General features: G+C 30.1%; 1 protein-coding gene across 1 annotated transcript in view; it reads left to right on the forward strand.

The window, feature by feature from the left end:
* The first annotated feature begins 543 nt into the window (after positions 1 to 543).
* Positions 544 to 21381, forward strand: part of LOC129947053 (uncharacterized) — a 108729-nt gene continuing 87891 nt past the window's right edge. The window contains exon 1 of the mRNA XM_056057489.1: positions 544 to 1060. The gene's annotated coding sequence lies outside the window, so the exon portion shown is untranslated. The remainder of the gene's footprint in view (positions 1061 to 21381) is intronic.

Raw genomic sequence — 21381 nt, forward strand, 5'->3', positions numbered from 1 at the left:
CCAAAACAACCTCATTCCATTAGGTTTCAAGTTAATCATTCAATTGGAAAAAATTGCGGGTGAAAACATTTATCTCGCTCAACGAAACGAAGGCCAACATAGACATCATCCTCACGATTCTTTGAAAGTTTCTCAATTTTACTACAGCATCTTCCACCGTGCGTCGTATCGCGTCGTCGTAGTCGGCGCGTCGTCCGTTCGTCTCGTCACATTTGTGGCTTTCATTGAGAAATACACACATTTTCCCGCCCAAAATTGGTCAAAACAAAATGCGATGTTTTTGCGATGTTTATTTCCCTCCAATAATTTGGTGTTTTTGTTTTTGTGTTAGGGTATTGTTTATCAACAAAATTTCAAAAACCATATGAGTAAATAGCGATAGACAGAATGGCACATGGCTTTGCGACGTGATGTGATTCTCATTCTGTTGTGTCTTCATCAAAATCCGCGCATGCTCCTGAAACGCATCGAAAAGTGTTTACATTTTCCCAGCTGAACTTTTTGTATTCTTTGCTTTCCTCGAATCGTTGGTCAGGGTTCTACTCTCAGTTAATAACGGTTCTTTAGCGAGTTCGAATGTCTCGAAGGAAGGAATTATACGAGTAACAAAAGCGGTAAAGAATTTCGTCTTCGCGATATTTATGTAGTTAGCATAGTTTTGTTTCAGCTTAGACCCATCGTCCATTTGAACAATTGAAACATATGTTCATAAAGTTTTAAGGGATTTTCGAAACTGCTGGCGTGTTTTTACTTAAAAATTCCCTCAACGAAGTTAACGGTTTAAGATTTAAGGAAAAAATCAAATTAAGTGAAGTGAAGTTTATGCGTGAGTCCTTATGGTGCTATAATGGATGAAGTTTTGTGGCTTGAAGAGCACTTATTTTCCACCCCTAATCCCCATTTCTTGTGTTTTATTTTATAAAATTTTACTTGCTATTTAATCTTTGGCGTAATATCAAAAATATACCATCGTGAAATAGATTAAAGCGCATCCTGTGAGGGATAACCTATAATTTCATCAAAAAACAAGCAGAGTATCTAACGGTCGACCAATTAAAAGGTGAGTTCCCGCGAGGAATATAGTGGATGTATATAGTTCCAAGAATAGTTCGCATTATGATGTGTTAATCAGGTGGCAATGGATAGCAAACGATTTGGGATTAACTCATCCTCTTTCTTGTCCTATAACATCGCATCAAACTTAAGGACCGTTAAAAATACATTTTCCTTGGAACTTACAACGACGTCGGTTTGGTCGTTCGACCGACACCTTGGATGGACGTACGGATGGGATGAGTGTTGTTTGGGGCTAAGATTTATTTTTAAAGATAAAATCCGACTCCTCCGGTTGAAATCTATTTATGGCTCGTCGATGCGTGTCGTTGTCCTCTCAGCCACTTTCTCTTTTAAGAAAATTTATCAAACTGTTACAGGATTTTGTGTATATTCATTCTCAAAAAGGGTGTTTTTTAGCTCCATTACATTCAATTTTATGATGTTATGATGTGTAAAAGGATTTTCTTTTATATTGAATTTTTAATATTATCATATTCATAAATAATTACACAGCAAAAATTTCTACTCGTACTGACAACAAAAAAAGGGAGACATTTTCAATTTTTATATCCCTTCGATCGATGATGATAAGTGTGATTGGGGGTGATGTTGAGAGGAAACAAATTTACAAATAATAATCGGATAGGAATATTAAATTGAAGCAATATGTTTTGAATGTTTGCCAAAAGGGTCGTTATGTTATTTAAATATTAAGGGTGTGGAAAAGGAGTTAAGAATGAAGAATGGAGTAATTTTCCAAGTGCATAAGGATAAATAATATAAACGAGGATAAATCTTTTTATTTGGCTATATTTACTTGAGTTAGTTTCGCAGGGATTGAGGGTGCAAGAACAGGAACAGGAGCAGTAGAATCGAGTGAAAAATAGTAGGAAATCACTTTAAATATAACTTTTTTAATATATTTTATGGAAGAACGCATACATGGGGTGCAAATATTTATTTTGTTTGTTCCTTTTTATCATTTGTGAAAACGCGAGTAAAGATGGTGAGAAGGTTCACTGCGGAACAATGGTGTATGGCATCAGAACCCTTGAATTTGAACACACAAAATTTGAGATGAATATAACGGTATTATGTTTCAGTTTAGAATGTTGGAAAACTTCAGTATGTAAATAGGGAAGCATTCTTATTAAAAATGTTTCTAAATAAAAGCCTTAAATGCATGTTCAATGTTTAATATAAATATTGTTATAGAAATATATTTTGACCTTTTTGATATAAAACTTACTTCAACTTTACTAAATACACTTTGTATGGATAATACTGGCGTAAAATTAGCATACAATATGAGCCTAAACGTTTTTAAACATTCTCAGACTAATTTATGCACTTAAACGTTCTTCAAAGAATCGAATTAATTTATAAATTTTCTTGTGAACAAGCTCCAAATTTAAAAGTAACTTTTAATGTTGGTCTTAATCTTTTTTACAGTTCAAGAAACAAAAAAAAAACAAGCTACTTCGAGTATTTTCTTTTTAGATTGAATTTTGTCCAGTTAGAACAAGTTCAAAAACGCTGCAAGAAAAAAAATGGCTAACCCTATATTGTAACTTGATTTCCGCTATATTGTAACTTTTTGGAAACAAAAATCAATTAACGGTTTTATTATAACAAAAAATGATTTTATCTCCAAATAAATTGAATGCAACGAAGAATTACGTTTTTGCAATCTGGTAAAGTTTTTGAGAAAAATCGGATTGACAGCTTTTTTTACAAAAAATAAAAAACTAAAAAAAACATTACTAAAAGTTGGTAAAAATTGATTTTTTAAAAAAAAAATTGTCATATTTGCTTTAAACTGAATTTTTTATTTGGTTACATTTGCATCATCATCTTACAAAAATTTTAGTTTTCAGCAATTATTAAAGTTTTGGGAAATATCGAATTGACTATTTTCTTACAAAAAAAATTTAAATTTATAAAATATATTACTTACTTGATAAAATTGGTTTTCGACTTAAGTATTTTGAAATCAAACTATTTATCATATGCAAAATAGTTTGGTAATTTTTAATTTTTTTTTTAGAAAAATGTTAACTTTTTTTAACAAAACACGCCTTCCTACTAAAACGAAAAAGGAATAAGAAATGGTTTTCGACTCAAGGATTATGAAAAAAAGAGGCTGGGATGCGACCCACACTGATAACTTCCCACCCCTTCTGTCGATTTGTCGTGCTTAAAAGTTTGTAGGGTTGCGTTAAAAATTGTTAGTTGAATTAAAATTCATCAACATTATTTTTCAGAAATAGTTTAGTTTGAAAATCTAGTTTTGTTAAATAGATTTTTAGTAGAAAACAAATTTTTAAAAATTTTAGTAGGATTTCTTAAATTTTTACAAATTGGATGAATGAAATTAATTTGAAGGATATCAAGAACCGAATATCAATTTTTACCAAATTTGCGTACTATTTTTTGTATATTTTATTTTTGTATGAAAAAACGGACTGTTGGATTCTTATAAAAAAAACTGATGTAAATCGAAAACAATATTTTCTGTGAAATAAACAAAGTTTGAAGACCATATTTTAAATTTTTGAAAGTCGAAAGTAAATTTTTACTAAGTTTTAGTATTGTTTTTTTTGTAAGGTTTTTATTTTGTAAAAAAAAACTGTCAATTAGATTATTCCCAAAATTTTTTTCAAAATATAAAAATAAAAAAAACATGTTTGATAAGATAAAATTAGTTGGAACCATTAATATCAATGTTGAAAAGATATTTGAGTCGGAAATCAATTTTAACCAACTTTTGTTAAAATTTTCGTTTAAGTTTTTATTTTTTGTAAGAAAAACTGTCAATTCGATTTTTCTAAAAATTTAACTAAATGTTGACAACAATATTTTTTATAATATAAAAGTATTTTAAAGTCAATATCCCAAGGTTTTGAAAAGATATTTGAGTCGAAATTCAATTCTTACCAACTTTGAGTAATAATTTTTTAGGTTTTTATTTTTTATACAAAAAACTGTCAAATCGATTTTTCTCAAAATCTTACCAGATGTTGAAAACGTTATTTTTCGTTGCACAAAATTGTTTTGAGGATAAAATCATTTTGTATTCCTAAAATTTGCGAGCTGACAAATTGTTTTTTGATTTTTTTTTGATTTAAAATTACGGTTAATCAACATTTTCACCTTTTTTTTAAATTGCAATGGTAAAAGAACCACCCACGCAATTTTTTTGAGAGCCCTTTCTGCATCTTTCTGACTTATTGTTTGTAGAACAAAATAAATTTGAAGTCGATATCTCTTCTGGTTCTTGAGGTATGGACGAGGAAATAACAGTCGCAATCTTTTATTTCGACTCTAGGGACCTTGAAACGTCTAGAAATGTCAAAATTTTCAATTTAATAAATCGGACCCATTACAATAACTCCCTATGGAAAGATAACAAGGAAAAATAATGAGTTCAAATTATTTATCTCACACAAAATATTGTTATGAATATTTTGTTAAAACTTTAAGCAGGACAAATCCGCACAAGTGGTCACATCCCTTCACAACTTCTTTTTTTTTTGTTTTAATAAAATTGTATTACTTTTTTATTGCTTATTTTTTCTTTCTTTGGAAAGTTATATTAAAGAAGTTTTAGATTAGATCCTAGTTTTCCAAAATTTGTCACTAAAAACCATTTTTTAAAAACCTTCCAGGAAAATGTAAATATGAACCTTTGATGGCTTTGCTGAAAAATAGTTTCAAAAGACGCTGAGATGCGTGTACCCACATTTCCCATTAGTGCTCTTCAAATCCAAATACTTATTTTTTGTAAGGAATACAAAATTAAACTTTGAGCTATTCAAGAAATTAAGTTTATTTAAAAAAACGGTGTCAATTGGTTTTTGTAATAAATTTTAACAACAATATTTTGTTTAAGATGCCAATATCTTTCTTTGTTTTCAAGATATTTAAAGATCAAATCAATATTTAGAAGTTTTAATTCTAAAAGTTCCAGAAATTTCAAAAATAATATGTTATATAAGAAAGTAGTAGAAGTAAAAAAAATTATTTCTATGATGAAATGATGAGGTGTCGCGATTGGGATGTCAGAATAATCCCAGCGGAGTCAGTTTAATATGAATATCGTCTAAAATCGTTATATCATTAAACCTTACCAAAGACACATTTTTGAACTCAACGAGAATGACAATGACATTTATTTATACTGATTTCCTCTAAATAATTTTAGCAGACTGTGTGACAAATTTATATTTTTTATGTTTATCCTTATGAATATATAATATAGGTATGTAAGAAAAATATGAATTAGAATCCTTGAACATCATGTTATCATCACTCGACGAAAATGTATTAAAATAAATCCGTTCATAAAAATAAGAGAAATAAACGTGTTTTTGAAATTGAGTTATCATAATGTCAAAAAACGAAATGATGCTTTCAGTTTAAAGTTAAAACGACTGTGAAGAAAATAACTTTCCTCAGACAACTTGATGAAACAATAAAAAAATGACAGGAGGCTTTAGAGCAAAAATAAGTGTACCATACCTAAAGCACATATAATCCACAATCAGCCACAAAAGATTAATTTTCACATCCCAGAATGACAGGTGGAGATCCGGCAGCTCTGCTGAAATAAAAACCAAAGAGAAAAAGAACGCAAACATTTTTATGATTGATTAAATTGAAGTGGGAAGTGGGTATTGTTATTTTTCATATTAGGATCATTTTAAATTTTAACTAAATAGGTCTTATACACATGTGCCTATGTTACGTATGTATGAAATCGTATATCGTGTATTGATTTTAGTTGGTGTGATTTCAATCTCATCAGTGTATGAAAATGTTTTTCAACTTTAATTTCAATTTGATTGACATTGAAAAATGAAAGAGATTCAATCTTTTTTGTTTTTAATTTAGAACTCATTCACAGGCTAAATATTTTGTAAAATTTTGTTAAATCAAAACATTTTTGTGTTTGAGTTGTATTTGTAAGATATTTTCTGCAGCCATCATAATATCAATCAAAATCTGTTTTGCTAAAAATTCAATGATATGTGAATTAAGACACATCCAGCTGTCGTCGTGCGTCGTTGGTTGTGAATTTATTTGGAAAAGAATTTTGTGTCTTTATCATTTTAAACATAAAAATGAAACGAAAAATCATCCACTTCTTTAATTCTTTGATTTTTCATATGATTTAAAATTATTGATTTCTGATTTTCTTATAAAAAGCAAACTCCTAGTGGGTACTGATATTATTTGGTAACATTGCTCGTGCTGAATATCGATATAGGACACATCATAAATGAGCGAAAAATATGCCTAACAATTTATTTCAAAGAACTCGCAAATTAGTCACTTAAAAAGTGGGTTTAAAGTTTCTTTGGAATTTTCATAATTGCACTTAATTTTTGGAAGGTTCTTAAGAACGTATAGAGATATCTACTTCAAATAAATTAAGATAAATAAATAATAACATAGTTATTCTTTTAAGACGTGTGGTTTTGAAGAAGATAGATAGATAGATAGATATTTTATTTTCATAGATAAATGCTTTTTACAAATTATTGTTTTTGTTTTTATAATACGCAGCTTGCTCAGAGATTTGATATTTAATTTATATCTTACAACTGAAAAATTTTATAATATTTTAAAGATAATTTTGAATTGGAGATTACATTTGAAGGAATGGTTTTGAAGAAGAAATAAAACGGATTTAATTTATTGATGTATCCAAGAATTTAGCTTTTATTATAAAAATAAGGGTTTTTAATTAAGTGCCATCCGTGAGAGCGTTGTCAAGAAGTATTATAAAATGACAAACCAGATCAAGCATACAACAAGTGACAGCTATCAAAACGGCCAAAACGTATTGCCAGGTTGAAAACCACACGTGTCCGAAATATCTGTTATTTTAGCTAACCACAAATATCTCACGAACCAATAACGCTATTGGCTTTAGTTAAATTGTGCCGTTATACAAAAATTGTGTGAAGTAAAAAAAATGATTATTATTATTACTTAAATTTTATAAATCGAGGAGCAACAGTTTTGACATTTGATGCTATATTATAAAAGTTTAATTTCTTTTTTTTTTATTAAAAAGAAAAACATAAACAAAATACTTCTAAAATTTTGTAAAAAATTGCACAACATTTTAAACAATCTATTGTTAGGGACTTACAAATTTACTTGTCAGTAGTTTGCTAAATATTTAGCAATTTACTTAGAGAGTCTTATATGTTAAACCTTTCTTTTCGTTTTGCTAACTAGTAAATTGCCACATGTCTATAAAGTGACAATTTGTTAAAATAAACAAAGCTCAAACGGACCTATTAATTAAAATTTTTAACTTCCTGATTGGACCATTCTAGTTTTAACTTCAGCAAATTTGAAAGAGATTGTAATGTTTAAATTGTTAAAAATTAGGTAAATCATTTTTTCGGCTTAGTAAATTGCTAAAAATGGCTTTAATATTTGACTGAATCGTTTCAAATTTTGTGCCATTGTTATTAAGATTTATTAGTTTTTGTTTTAGAAAAATCCAAGTGACATAAACTTTGACAATAATTATTATTTAAATATCTTGTATCTATTTTACAAACAAATAAAATATTAAAAGAAATGCAAAACAAAACTGGTTTAACGGTTTTAGTATGTCGACGAAAAATAGCACAAACTTAAATATTGATGTGTTTGCAAAAAAATACTCGTAATGTAATGAATAATTATTGAACATTCAGATGATGGTAATTATTCGGGATATTTTGTTTACTGACAGATCTGACAATTTGCAAAGTTCAGATGACGGAAGAGACTTAAAAATAAGGCAAATTTTTTGTATCTGATTATCCGGCTGCTAAAAAACTGCCTTCCAACTAAGGCAACTTTATTGGAAAATTGACTGGAAAGTTAAAAAAGAAAAATCTCCTTAACTATCAAGTCAATTTAACTTATGTCAAAATGACGCCTAGTTACATATATTTTTTTATTCAACTGAAAGCTGAACTTTATTACTTTGTGATAAATTTATTTGCTGCATGACTCGATTTGTATTTAGGTTAAAGGATTCCTTCTCAAATTGTAAAAGTAATAAGTTATATTACTTTAAAATACAAAATACAAATCGAGTAGACTTGACTGTAGAGAATTATGTTTTTGGTCGTTTTTGTACGATCAATTGAAAGCCATGGTAAGTGAAGTAAAGTTTCGAGTTTATAGTCAATGACACTTGAGAAAATAACTAGTTGCCTAATGCTGTCTGAAATTTTAAAATATTGTAAGATCTGACTGTGATATAAATAAAATGAGAAATTTTAACAAAGTTACACACATTTCAAAACATTATTTTACCAAAAATCTATTTTTGCAACACCTCGACTGCGAGCCTGGAGTTTAAGCTGATCTAAAAAAAAACACTTTTCAAATCTAAAATAGGTGTAACTAGTGTCACAATCATTCTCTTACAAAAATCATGTTTATCATATCACAAGAACACGGCCGCATGAATGGCAATCAAAAATAATTCAATCAACTTAAATGTTGCATGCAATTTTGAATGCTGTCAACGACACCGCACGAAAACACCTGTTAGAGCCAACCGCATATGTACATACATACGTCCACAATAACCACATTATTTCTTCTAAGAACTCACGAAGCATAACCACAAGTTGAGAAAACTTCTAACATAAAATCAAGTCTCTGTTTTCTTGCTTCTGTTTTGAATACCCAACCCTTATATACTCTTAAAAGCTTGACGTACATAAACTCGTATGTGCAAAATAGGCCAGGTGTGTTCTGGGTTTGGGTAATCAAGAATAATGTAATATTTTCATAATATTAAGTTAGGGATATATAATATTATTCTCAGAAGGAACTCTGTCTTCTAAGTTATGGGACATGAAAAATATAACAAGAGCAAAACTTTTCTTTTCACAAAAAATACAAAATGAAAACAAACTCACTCACTTACTTATTAAGTCCTGTACGTAGTATATCGCCTTTGGTTGTCCTTCAATTTCGATGACAGAAGCAGAGTTGTACAAGTAATATTGATTATGATTCGCCATCCCACCACCAGGTTTTATTAGTTCAGTGGCAGTAGATGTCATAAGGATGTAATGATTATACTCATTGTATGCTTATGTCAATGAAAAGGACAAAATTTGTATTCTCTGCTCACAAAGGCATAACAAATATACACATGTTTATTTTCTTAAATTTTATGCAATTCACTATAAATTGTATCCTGTAATTTTGAGTAACAGAGTGTACAATGTAATAGTAGTCCGTGAAGGGAAGTTTATTTATTGAATTCGTTATTGCGTGAATTATAAAGGCGATGGAAACAATTTTTTTGTGAAAATATCTTTTATTGTTTGTTATTAATAATTTTTTTTAAGAATTTTGTACAAAAATTATTAACAAAGCCATAAATGGCTTCCTATGCATTTAAGTAAATTTAACCGAAAAATAAATATGTCATATATGGCTTCGTATGCGTTTGAGAAAAATTATGTCTTATGGAAATCCGTAAAGTAATTTCTTTTTTCATTGAAGCACAAATAAACTTCGCATTTCTGGAAAATGATCCAAGTTATCTGAACGCACCGTATTAAGTGCTAAATCTTGAAGCCTTGATGGCATTTTACGTGACCTTTTGCTGGGCACTGGTGAATAGGACGGAGTGCATGGAGTGGGGGCTCGGCTTGTTGGTGTACTTAAAGTTGGTGTTCCAGCTGGACGACCACGTTTTTTGGCCATTCTGCAAGTTTGAAAGCAAACAACGGCATGAATTCATCATTTACGTTGATTCGGCGCCATAGCAACCAAGCATTTACAAGGTTCATATCTTTAAAAAAATTCGTTTGATCCATTGACGAGAGCCTAAATGGATTCTATAATATCCAAGCATAGAATCAAGCAAATCTACACCCCCATGTGTTGATTGTAAACATCCACAACATCCTTGAATTGTTTTTCTCGCCGTTTTGTTGTTTTTGGCTCACTACCTACATAAGCTGACAGCATATTCACAACCTTATTATCGTACCACGACACAAAACTTAGCTTAAAGCCGTATATGATTGCTGTTTTGTCTGTCATGCTTCCACCTCCCTTTTTTCAAATCTTTCTCAGCAGGCATATTCGAGTTCGGCACACGATTTACCCCACTGTTCCAAACGATAGCAAACCACTTTTAAATAAATAAACTTGAAGCTTTAGGCTATTAAACCAATTATCAAAACCTATTTTATAGTTTTGATGTTTAGATACAGTGGAGGCGAGTCGGGTTACGACGTTAGAACTGACGCCAAGATCAGGTGCATCTGAAGGATAGGATTTACTTTGATATCCAGCAAAAATATCGAAATCATAGCTGAACCCTGAAACACCACTCAAAACCTGATTTTTAAAACCCCATTTATGGGGTTTTGCAGGATTATATTGCTTGATTTCGTGGGAATTATTTGTTCATCTACTGAAAACACAAAACTTTTTAGAATTACAATGTTCTTTAATATGCAAATAATGTACATATATTTAATTTATTGAAATTTTAACTTACTGTTTTGTAGATTTGTTTAATCTTTGAAAGTAGCACTTTTTTACTTAAATTTCACTTCCGAACACGTTCACAAAATCTTAAACAGTTTGACAGTTGAAGAACAAAGTTTCGTTACACAAATGTATGCAAGAAATGAAATGAGTTACGCGAACAAGGTTTTTAAAAAATCAAAAGTTCTTTATTCGACCAAGTCTCGCTATAGACTGACTGCTTCTTTATTATTTAATACAATCAAAGTTCCTTATTCTAATTAAACTGCATTCTCAGCAGATTTAATTTACAAATTATTATATTAAAACTATTTCGTTTATATTTTTATGTGGGTTCGGGTTACAATAAAAGGTAAATGAATTGCAAGGCATAAAAAATGCGCGTGCATTGGGAGCTAGCTTTCCGTGGGAAAAATAGTGATATTTGATATTAACAAATTTTAATGGAATTTAGCTCTATGGGAAGTGGATTGAGTTTAAAGGAGAAAATATAGAATGGGTATGGTATGAACGAATAGGATATGTAACCTCTCCCCCCTTTAAATTAAAATTCTCCTGAATTTTAGGAGTATCTTTGCTTATGTTGTTTATTGAAACTTTCAAACTTTTGTTTTTTCTCAGAAGGATAAAAATAAATATTGCAAAAATTAATACAAAGACAATGATAGCAGAATAACTTACATTTTTATGAAATTTAAGTATTTTTATATTTTCTAAGTTTACAAAGTTTTTAAGTATGATTTCTTCAAAGTTTAAAGTTTTTGTAAAATTATATTTTATATTTTCTTCATAAAAATATCTATCAACAAATTTAACATTCTTATTACTAAAAGTTTGATTTAATATTTGTATTGAACAATTATTCAGTACAATCAAATAGTTTCCATTTAGATTTACTTTACGATCATCACAATTATTTATTAGTTCTATATTGTTCATATTTTTACAAAGGACAGTGTAATCATCTAATGATTTTATTTCAATAGCGTTATTTTCTTTTAGTTTACAATTGCGATTTACAATACAATTATTAATTGGTATTAGTTCCTTTTCATATAGGATTTTTGTATCATATTTATACATTGTTTCGTTAATTTCTATGACATATTGATCTTCAATTATTACTTCGTGTTTAGTTTCTGTGGGACTAGCTGTTATCAGTTTAAAATCGACTAACTTATAATTGTTTGGTATTTTCATAGCTATTATGAGTCTATTTTTATCGTATTTTAAAATTCCTACTCTTACGTTTTTTAATTTATAGAAGTCCAATTTTGTTTCTGTTATTTCTGTTGCTGTTAATATGCTTGGGTGAACCATTCCTAATTTTATCTGTGCTATAGTGTCTATAATTTGGTTAACTTTATCTTCTAAAATTCGTAATTTTAATATTTGATCAGTTTTAAGTTGCTGTTTAATAATTCGTTTCTCATTAATAGATAATTCTTTGTATGTTTGAGCTAATTGTTTTCTATCTGTTTCTATTATATTTTTAAGATCAAAGATTGAATCGTTAAAATGGGAATTTATTTTAATTTGTTCGTTTAGGTTAAAAATTGCATTACTATCATTTTCCTCTATAGTATTCAAATGTTTTATAATTTCTTGTCTGTCGTTTTCGTCCATCGTTCCAAAAAGCCATTTTTGTGCTGTTCCTACGATATTGATGAGTCCTCGTTTTTGTCTAGTCTTTTCTGGTTCTACTGCCGAAATTTTTGCTTGAATGTTTTCTATTGTCTTTCTGATTGTCCTGTCATCTCCTGTTTGTAAATTTTTAACACTATCTCTTATAGAATCAAGAGTTTGGCTTAAGTCTTGAATATTTATAATGTGAAGTATGGTTTGTGTATCTTTAATAATTTCAGTCTGTCCCATATTTATAATGGAGTATCCATTTTTCGTAGTCAATTCATTAATTGTCAGCGTCGATTGTACTGGTGTTACTTGTATTATTAGTAGGTAAAGTAATATTATCTGCAAGTAAACGAGGTCGTTTGATATTAATAGGATGTTCTCTAGATAGTTTCTTAAGTCTATATCTTGGTTGATTCTTGTAATAATTTCTTTTGTAATTTTTTATTGGTGCGACTTGCATATTTTCATTATAATCTTCTCTATTTCTATTTAGTTTTTCTGTCCTTTTTTCTTTTTCTTTTCGGACTCGTGCATTTAAAGTAGCCATGTCCGAAAACATTGCTTCTTCTGGTGTCATTTTCAAGGTTGAGTGGTATCTATTATTGTAGTTGTTTACTGCTTTATGAATTTTTTGTATCAAAGTTAAATCTTCATTCCTAATTGCCACTAACTTCTCTTGTAAGGTCGAGTGGAATCTTTCAATATCGCTATTACCAGTATGTGTGTTTGGTTTCGTTAGGTGTAATTCTACCTGTTCCTCTCTAAAAAATTCTTTCAAATTTTCTGCTTGAAACTCGTTGTCTGCTATAATTTTTTCGGGCTTACCGAATTTCGAAAAGTGCTCTTCTAATATCTCAATTTTTTTAACCCAGTTTCTGTTGGGGAGATAATAAACATAAGCCTTTTTTGTTAGTTTGTCTATAAGTGTCAAGAAAGCTTGTTTTGTAAAATAATATATGTCCATGTGAAGAATTTGATTTGGTCTTTCTGGTGTTTTACTTATTTCAAATTTGGGTTTAATTGGTTTACGTTCGTATTTTGTTTCTAAGCATGTCCTACAGTTATTTATAATCTTAGCTATTTCTTGAATTAATTTTGGAAAATAAATTTTGTTTTTTAAACTATGGTATGTCTCAATTATTCCGCTGTGGAGACTTTCTTTAACGTGGTATAGTGATATCTGCTTTTGTAGTTCTTCTATGCTTTTTATTTCTTTTGCCCTTAGGGTAGCCTTAATAAATTTTATTTGGTTGTCATGACCAAAAAGTTCTATCAATAATTGTTGTATTTTGTTAAATTCATGGTATGTCAGTTCTGTATATATTCCTGTGATTCCTGGTTTAATATATCTACGTAAAGCGTCAGTCCAATACTCTTTTCCTCTCGTCATATCGATATGGATAATTCTTCTTTTATGTAAAATTTCTATTTCTTTGTCAGCGTTGTTAGCTAATATTAGTTGGGTCTTGTATTTGTTAAGTATCGTCTCCTTTATGGGGATATGGTTCAGTTGCTCTTCTAGCCCTGAGTGTCTGGTTTCTATATCTGATACGTTGTTAATTGACTGGTGTTCTATACTGTCTGTTGTTTTATCTTTTTCTGGGATTCTACTAAGGAAGTCCGCTACATTGTTTAATTTGCCTTTCAAATATTCTATATCATACTGGTACTCTTGTAATATTAATAACCATCTTTGTGTTCTTTGACTAAACTCTTTTCCTGTGTATTTTTTATTTAAGTATTTAATGGGTAGGTGATCTGTTACAATTTTAAATCTTCGACCCCATAAATAAGGTCTATAATAAGTAACTGCCCATACGATTGCTAAGAATTCTTTGTCAGTTGCAGAGTACTTCTTTTCATGATCGTTTAATGTTCTTGACCCGTAGCACACAGGTTGACCTTCCTGCATAAGTACCGCTCCTATCGCATAATTACTTGCGTCGGTGAAAAGTGTGAATGGTTTTTCAAAGTTGGGGAATTTGAGTATGGGGTGTTTGATAATATTTGATTTAAGTGTTTCAAACGCTTGAATGTATTCAGGATCATTAAGGTTTATTTTCATTCCCTTCTTCAAGTATTTCACCATGGGATAAGCAATTTTTGAATAATCTTTTACAAATTTTCTGTAGTATCCTGTAGTACCTAAGAATGATTTGATCTGCTTCTCTGTTTTGGGTAATTGGTATTCTAAAATGCATTCTATTTTCTTAGGGTTCGGTTTCATTCCATCCGCTGTTAATATATGCCCTAAAAATTCAGTGTTCCTTTTCATAAATGAACATTTATCAAATTGAATTTTTAGATTATGTTCAGAGAGTTTTTTGAAAATTAAGGTTAGAGATTGAATGTGTTCCTTAAGACTCGTTGAGAAAATTAGGATGTCGTCTAAATAGACGACACAAATTTTGTTAATATAGTCTCTTAATATCTCGTTCATCAATCTTTGGAAAGTCGCCGGTGCATTTTTCAATCCAAACGGCATTCTAAGATATTCATAGAGGCCGTTAGGTGTCACAAATGCTGTTTTTGGAATATCGGCGGGATGAACTTTAATCTGGTGATAACCTTTTGCCAGGTCAATTGATGAGAAGTATTGCGCTCTACCTAATTTATCAAGGATACTATCGATGTTTGGGAGTGGATATTTATCATCGATAGTTATTTCATTAAGCTTTCTATAATCCACACATAGGCGAAATTTTTGTTGTCCCGAATTATCTATTTTCTTTGCCACTACTACAATAGGAGATGCATATCTGCTATTTGATTTTCTTATTATTCCCTGATTTTCCATTTCTTCAATTTGTCGTTTTACTTCTTGTTCATGTTGTGGGGGTAGCCTATAGAGTTTAGCATGTATTGATTGATCTATAGTAGTTTTTATTTCGTGCATGATCGTATCTGTATTCGTCAGTTGATCACCTTCACGATAAACTAGATTTTTGAATTTACTTAATAATTTTTCTATTTCTTTCTTTTCCTCTTCGTTTAAATGGTTTAGATCCAATTCTTTCCCTTCTCCGATAAGTTCAAAACAATCGAAAGTTGCAATGTCTTTTTCAGAGTATAATGGGATTATTGTTTTATTTTTTAGGACGAGAGTTTTATTGTCGAAATCAAATGTTTTGACAATTTTACCTAATAAGTCCATGCCTATTAAAATATCGTAAGGCTTTGGACCTAAGTTTCTCTTATACCATCTTGTGGCTGTTTTACCATTATAATTAAATTCTTTGGGGATGCTAGTAATTACTCTTTCCATTACCTCATTTGTTATATTATTTATTGTTTGCAACTGCATATTTACTTTGTCATATACTTGAAACCTACTACAATCTACTACACTGGAATTAATTATGCTCATTGTTGACCCAGTGTCAACAAGTGCTCTATATTTCTTTTCTTCAATGGTTAAGTTTAAAAAAATTTTGTTCCCGAGGCTTATATCAGAAAAAACTGATCTACATTGTGGATTTCTTCCTCCCGCATCGCGATTTGTTCATTCTGTGTCTGATTTACAGACATTGGTGTTGGGTTTTGCACCGCTTTCTAATTTGACCTGAAGGATTGAAGACAGGTTGGGTATTGTTTTGTCTTGATAAGTTACCATTTCGATACTGTCCCGATGTATTTCTAAATTGTTCTGGGGAGTAAGAGTTTGGTTGATAACTATTTGTTTGTTGTCTAAATGGATTAGAATGTCGGTTTTGTCCCGATGTGATTAACTGTCCCGAGGAATTAGAGTTAAGTTGGGAGTTATTTTGTCTTGATGTATTTCTATAATCGTTCGACCTATTCTGTGTTCTAGAGTAGTTATTTCTCTGGTCAAATTGTCTGTTCGTTTTGAAATCTGTCTGTATATTCCCTTCATCGTATCCTACAAATGAGTAAAGTATTTCTTTGATTTTATGAATATCGTAAATATCCCTAATATCTCTTGAAAGGTTTCCAATTGCTAATTGTTTTACTTTGTTACTTATTAGTACATATAAATTAGATTTTACCTCTCTTGGGTTATTTTCATATGTCGCAAAAGTATTTATGTCTTGAATTAAAAATTCTATTTTGTTATTTAGATCTAATATTGAACTTACTTTAAGATATGTAATTTTGTTCGCAATTTCTTTGTAGCTAATTGTTGGGCGGAAGTGCTGCTTTAGTAGATTCTTTGCTGCTTCCCATGTTGTTGATATATTGTGGATTAGTAGTTCCTTTGCTCTTCCTGTCACTTTGGTGTTGTATATTGCCTGCCATATTTCTGGTCTTTCCTCTATTCTGGTTGCACTGATATGGTTCTCGACTACGTTGATAAATTGAGTCAGCTTCTCACTTTGGCCTCCGAATTCTGGTATATATGCAATTTCTTTCAGTATTCTAACGGTGCGACTCTGTTCGTGAGGACGCACTGCTAAGGCTTGGATGGCCTCCACTAAACTATTTAAGGTTTCTTGGTCCATTGTTGGTATAGTTGGCCAAAATTTCAAAGTTCTGTCTCTTTTCTTAATTGTGATTTCTTTAAATTACAAGTTCAGTTTATGGAAATAAAAAAAAATTTTTATGTTTTTACGTTGTTTTTCTTTTTTTTTCTTTTTTAAGTGCTTCACAATATTCACTTGTTACACACTAATATGATTTTGTTTTTTAGGCAAATAAAAGTTATTTGAGTTCCCGTTCAAACAATTTTCATTTGTTTGATTATATTCTCGAAAATTTCACTTTTCCGATATTTTAGAATTTGCGTTAAACAATATTCATTTGTTTAATTATATTCTCGAAAACTTCACTGTTCCCGTTCAAACAATATTCATTTGTTTGATTATATTCTCGAAAACTTCACTTTTCGAATATATTTGAATTTACGTTAAATAATATTCATTTGATTAATTAGGATTCGTTCTCGTATGGATTTCTACCGTTTATAGAAATCCTGCCGACTGCGCCAGAAATGAAATGAGTTACGCGAACAAGGTTTTTAAAAAATCAAAAGTTCTTTATTCGACCAAGTCTCGCTATAGACTGACTGCTTCTTTATTATTTAATACAATCAAAGTTCCTTATTCTAATTAAACTGCATTCTCAGCAGATTTAATTTACAAATTATTATATTAAAACTATTTCGTTTATATTTTTATGTGGGTTCGGGTTACAATAAAAGGTAAATGAATTGCAAGGCATAAAAAATGCGCGTGCATTGGGAGCTAGCTTTCCGTGGGAAAAATAGTGATATTTGATATTAACAAATTTTAATGGAATTTAGCTCTATGGGAAGTGGATTGAGTTTAAAGGAGAAAATATAGAATGGGTATGGTATGAACGAATAGGATATGTAACCTGCATAATTGAAATACCTCGTTGGTCATAAAAATAAAATGCACGACTGGGTCGCACGAACTTGCTCCTGTATGCTAAGAGTATGTATAAAAAAGTACTTATATAAGATTTAAACATATACCTGTAAATTAAGTTTGTCTTCAAAGATATAAATGCCATTATGTACAATTGTACTTAATGAAAACCATAGTAACTTCATGAGCAGAAACTTTTAGGCCGACCAGATGCAGAGTCGTTGGCGTGGCGTTAGTATCGAAAGTGGAGAAATTCAGCGGGAGCGCGAGAAAAATATTATTTCCATTCCCATAAGCAGCCAGTTTTGTTTTATTTATATCAATGCACTTTATATAAAAAACAAAATGGCTTAATATTGTATCTAATAAGGGGATGAAACAAACTTTTGCATTCTTACGTCAGCTGTTTAGGATCTTTTACCGATATTTGTTTTTATTTACATTCATAAGTCTGCTTTTACTTCGGTACGATCTTTGTATATGAAAAATGGTTTCTGTTATGTTTAAAGCTACGATGCGTTCGATATAGATTCAACTTGTTCCTTAAAAGCTTTTTTCCTTTAGATAGCTTTATTGTAATTTCATATTAGAAGAACCAGGATGGAAAATAAATAAGATAAGAAAGGGGCATGACCATGAATGTTTAAATTGTAAAGCGATCGCCTATTGGTTGTGTAGTTATTCATTGGCTAGCTTAGCTTTATGCAGATAGATAGATAAAACCATGTTTATGATGATAATGAAGGAATATTATTGGTGGCTAGAAGGTACATACTACATTCCTTCTTTACTATAAGTTTTCAGCGCTAACATGAAGTTTTTACGTTCAGTTTATTTATTTTGTTAAAGTTTAAAAAAATAACAAGCATACGAACAGGTACAAGAAATTGCTATTCATGTTTTGTATACGTTGAAAAAGTGATTCTAATAGTAAATACATATACTCTTTCTGGCCCGTTTCTTTAACTTGTACTAAGTTTATATAGGCGAAGGAAAGTAAATCATGTGTGAAACAACCTTATTCGCAAAGAATAATATTTTAAAATCACATATACAAAGTTACCAAGATAATACTTCTTGATAGACACTTTAAAATAGACTGTTGATTAAATATATCATATTCGTTAGTCCGATACAGTTGCGCTACATGGGCGGCCATCGTTGGTATTTACAATAATTTTAGTTATAAAAATACATAAATATGTACCAAATGCACTAATTTAGATAAAAGCTAGGAATGTAATTACAATTTTGTCAAAATAATGCGCTCTTTCGGGCTCATGCACAGTAAAAATATTTAAAAAAAAAATATTTTAAGATTCAAAATTTCGCCCGAAAAATAAGTTTGTCTTCAAAAATTTAAATGCCATTTTATAAATAAAAAAACATTTCATTTTTCAAAATTTTTTTATGAAAATCGTTAGAGCGGTTTTTTTTTAAATTAATTCTTTATATATAAAATTTTTCAATTTTGTTCTAAAAATATTTTTGGTACGCAGTTAGAGATTGTTAATATACGCTATACGTTTGAATTTCGTAAAAAAATGTTGAAAGGTTTTTGAGATATCGAATTTTGAAAAAATAAAATTCAATATTTTTTTAAAAATCCAAACAATAAAAAATTGCACTTTTGATAATCAAATATTGTTAAAGCAATATAAGAGCTTATTCAGAAAAAAAATTATTGAAATCGGTTTATAAATTGCTGAGAAAATTAAAAAACAAAATAACGGTTCTATGAGCGGTACCTTTTCTGAGCAATACAAAAATTTGTTTTTCTTATTAAAAGAAGCCAAGTTAAAAAATAAAATTTTAGAGAAAATTTAAAAAAAATCTATCGGTTTGTTTTTGAGAAAATTCGAATTTTCGTTTTTTGCCCAAAAATATTGTATGGTGGCCACTGTTAGTTTTGATCTTAAAAAAAAAATGAAAAAAACGCCTAACGCGAATCTGCTCAAAACCTTAACTTCCAAGTTTGAACTCAATCGACCCAATGGTTTAGGCTGTAGGAGCGTGGACAGACAGACAAAACCGACCGGACGGAATCGCGGGACCCACTTTTTTCGACGTCTCTACCATCGTAATATCATGTTTGATTAAAGTTAAGAGTTCGAAATTTTGCACGAATGCAAAACTTGCCATATAGTTCCTATATGTCGCAAGTAAAAAAAACAATTTGTTGATATTAAAATAAGCTTCAAAGTTTACAAAGCCATATTTGGCTTCGTATGCGGTAAGGGGTTAGAACTTAGACTTTTATTACATTTATTCTTAGATGAATAGATTTACAATGCCATAAGCAATTTGCAAAAAAAAGCTAAACTGAAGTGTTGAAGAAATTTAGTTTAAATGTTTTACTTTTAAAATCATCGCTTACAGAATATACTAAAAAGTAATACTTGTTGTAAACTGAAATCAATTGGTTGAGAGGTCTGTTTTTACCATAGTTCGATCTGCTAGATGTAGGACTTAAAGTAACTTGTCTTCTAATACTTGAACGGCTATAAATAAAGTTTAACTGTTCCAAAATTGATGGTGATATGACTGACCCATTGAATAATTTTAAAATAAAGCATAGCTGAATGTACTCTCTGTGTTTAGAAAGTAATGGAAGATTTATGAGCGTAAGCCTATGATTGTAGGGTGGAAGTTCTAGCCTATTGGACCATGGGAAGAAACGGAGGCAGAAGCGCATGAATCTTCTTTGTACCCCTTCTATTCTGTTTATATGGACTGAATAAAAGGGAGCCCTTATTATGTAGCCATATTCCAATATTGGTCTTACAAATGATATATAAAGAAATTTAAGAATATAAGGGTCGCGAAAATCATGTGAAAACCGTTTTATAAATCCGAGTGTCTTATTTGCTTTTTTAATAATATAGTCAAAATGATTTATAAAAGTTAATTTTGAGTCAAGAATAATACCTAGGTCAGAGAAAGTAGAGAGTTTAGTCAAATAAGAAGAGTTTTATTGATAATTGAAAGTCAAAATGTTTAGTAAAAGCTTATTTATAAAACACCATTCGCGAAAACTATTTAGATCATCTTGTAAACGTAAACAGTCGACAAGTGATTCTATACGTTTGATAATTTTAATGTCATCAGCGTAAATTAAAGCAGTTGAGTGTATTATAATAGAAGGTTAGTCGTTAACGTACAAAATAAACAGTAAAGGTCCTAAGTGGCTATCTTTCCAGAGTTGGTATAAAAATATGATCACCGCTCACTCCTAAAAACTACGCTGCATTATCTATTTTATAAGTACGACGAAACCCAACTAACAAATTTATCGTTAAAGCCTTGGGATTTATATAAGTTTTAAAGTTAACGTTTTATGGCACAATTTATCAAAGGCCTTCCTGAAGGCTGTGAAGACACAGTCGACTTGTTTTCGTTTTTCAAACGAACCTAAAGAAAATGAACTGAAATGAAAGAGGTTAGTAACTGTTGACCTATTTTGAATAAAACCATGTTGACTGTCACAAATTATAGACTTTCAATTAAACGATATGACTTTACAAATTAACTCAAATAACTTAGGAATGACGGACAGATTTGCAGTGGGACGATAATTTTGTATTTCATTTTTACTACCCTTTTTATGTAACGGTGTTATGAACGAAGTCTTCCAATTTCAGGAAAAATTGAAGATTTAAGCGATTCATTAAAAAGAATATGAAGAGGATAGGATAAATAGGATGCGCATTTTTTCAAAATATTTGAAAGTACACCATCTGAACCAGGGCTTTAATAAACGTCAAGTGTAACTAGTTGCATGCAACTTTATGTTGAAACTTATTTA

The sequence above is a fragment of the Eupeodes corollae genome, chromosome 2, assembly GCF_945859685.1.
Source record: "Eupeodes corollae chromosome 2, idEupCoro1.1, whole genome shotgun sequence".
NCBI classification, from domain to species: domain Eukaryota; kingdom Metazoa; phylum Arthropoda; class Insecta; order Diptera; family Syrphidae; genus Eupeodes; species Eupeodes corollae.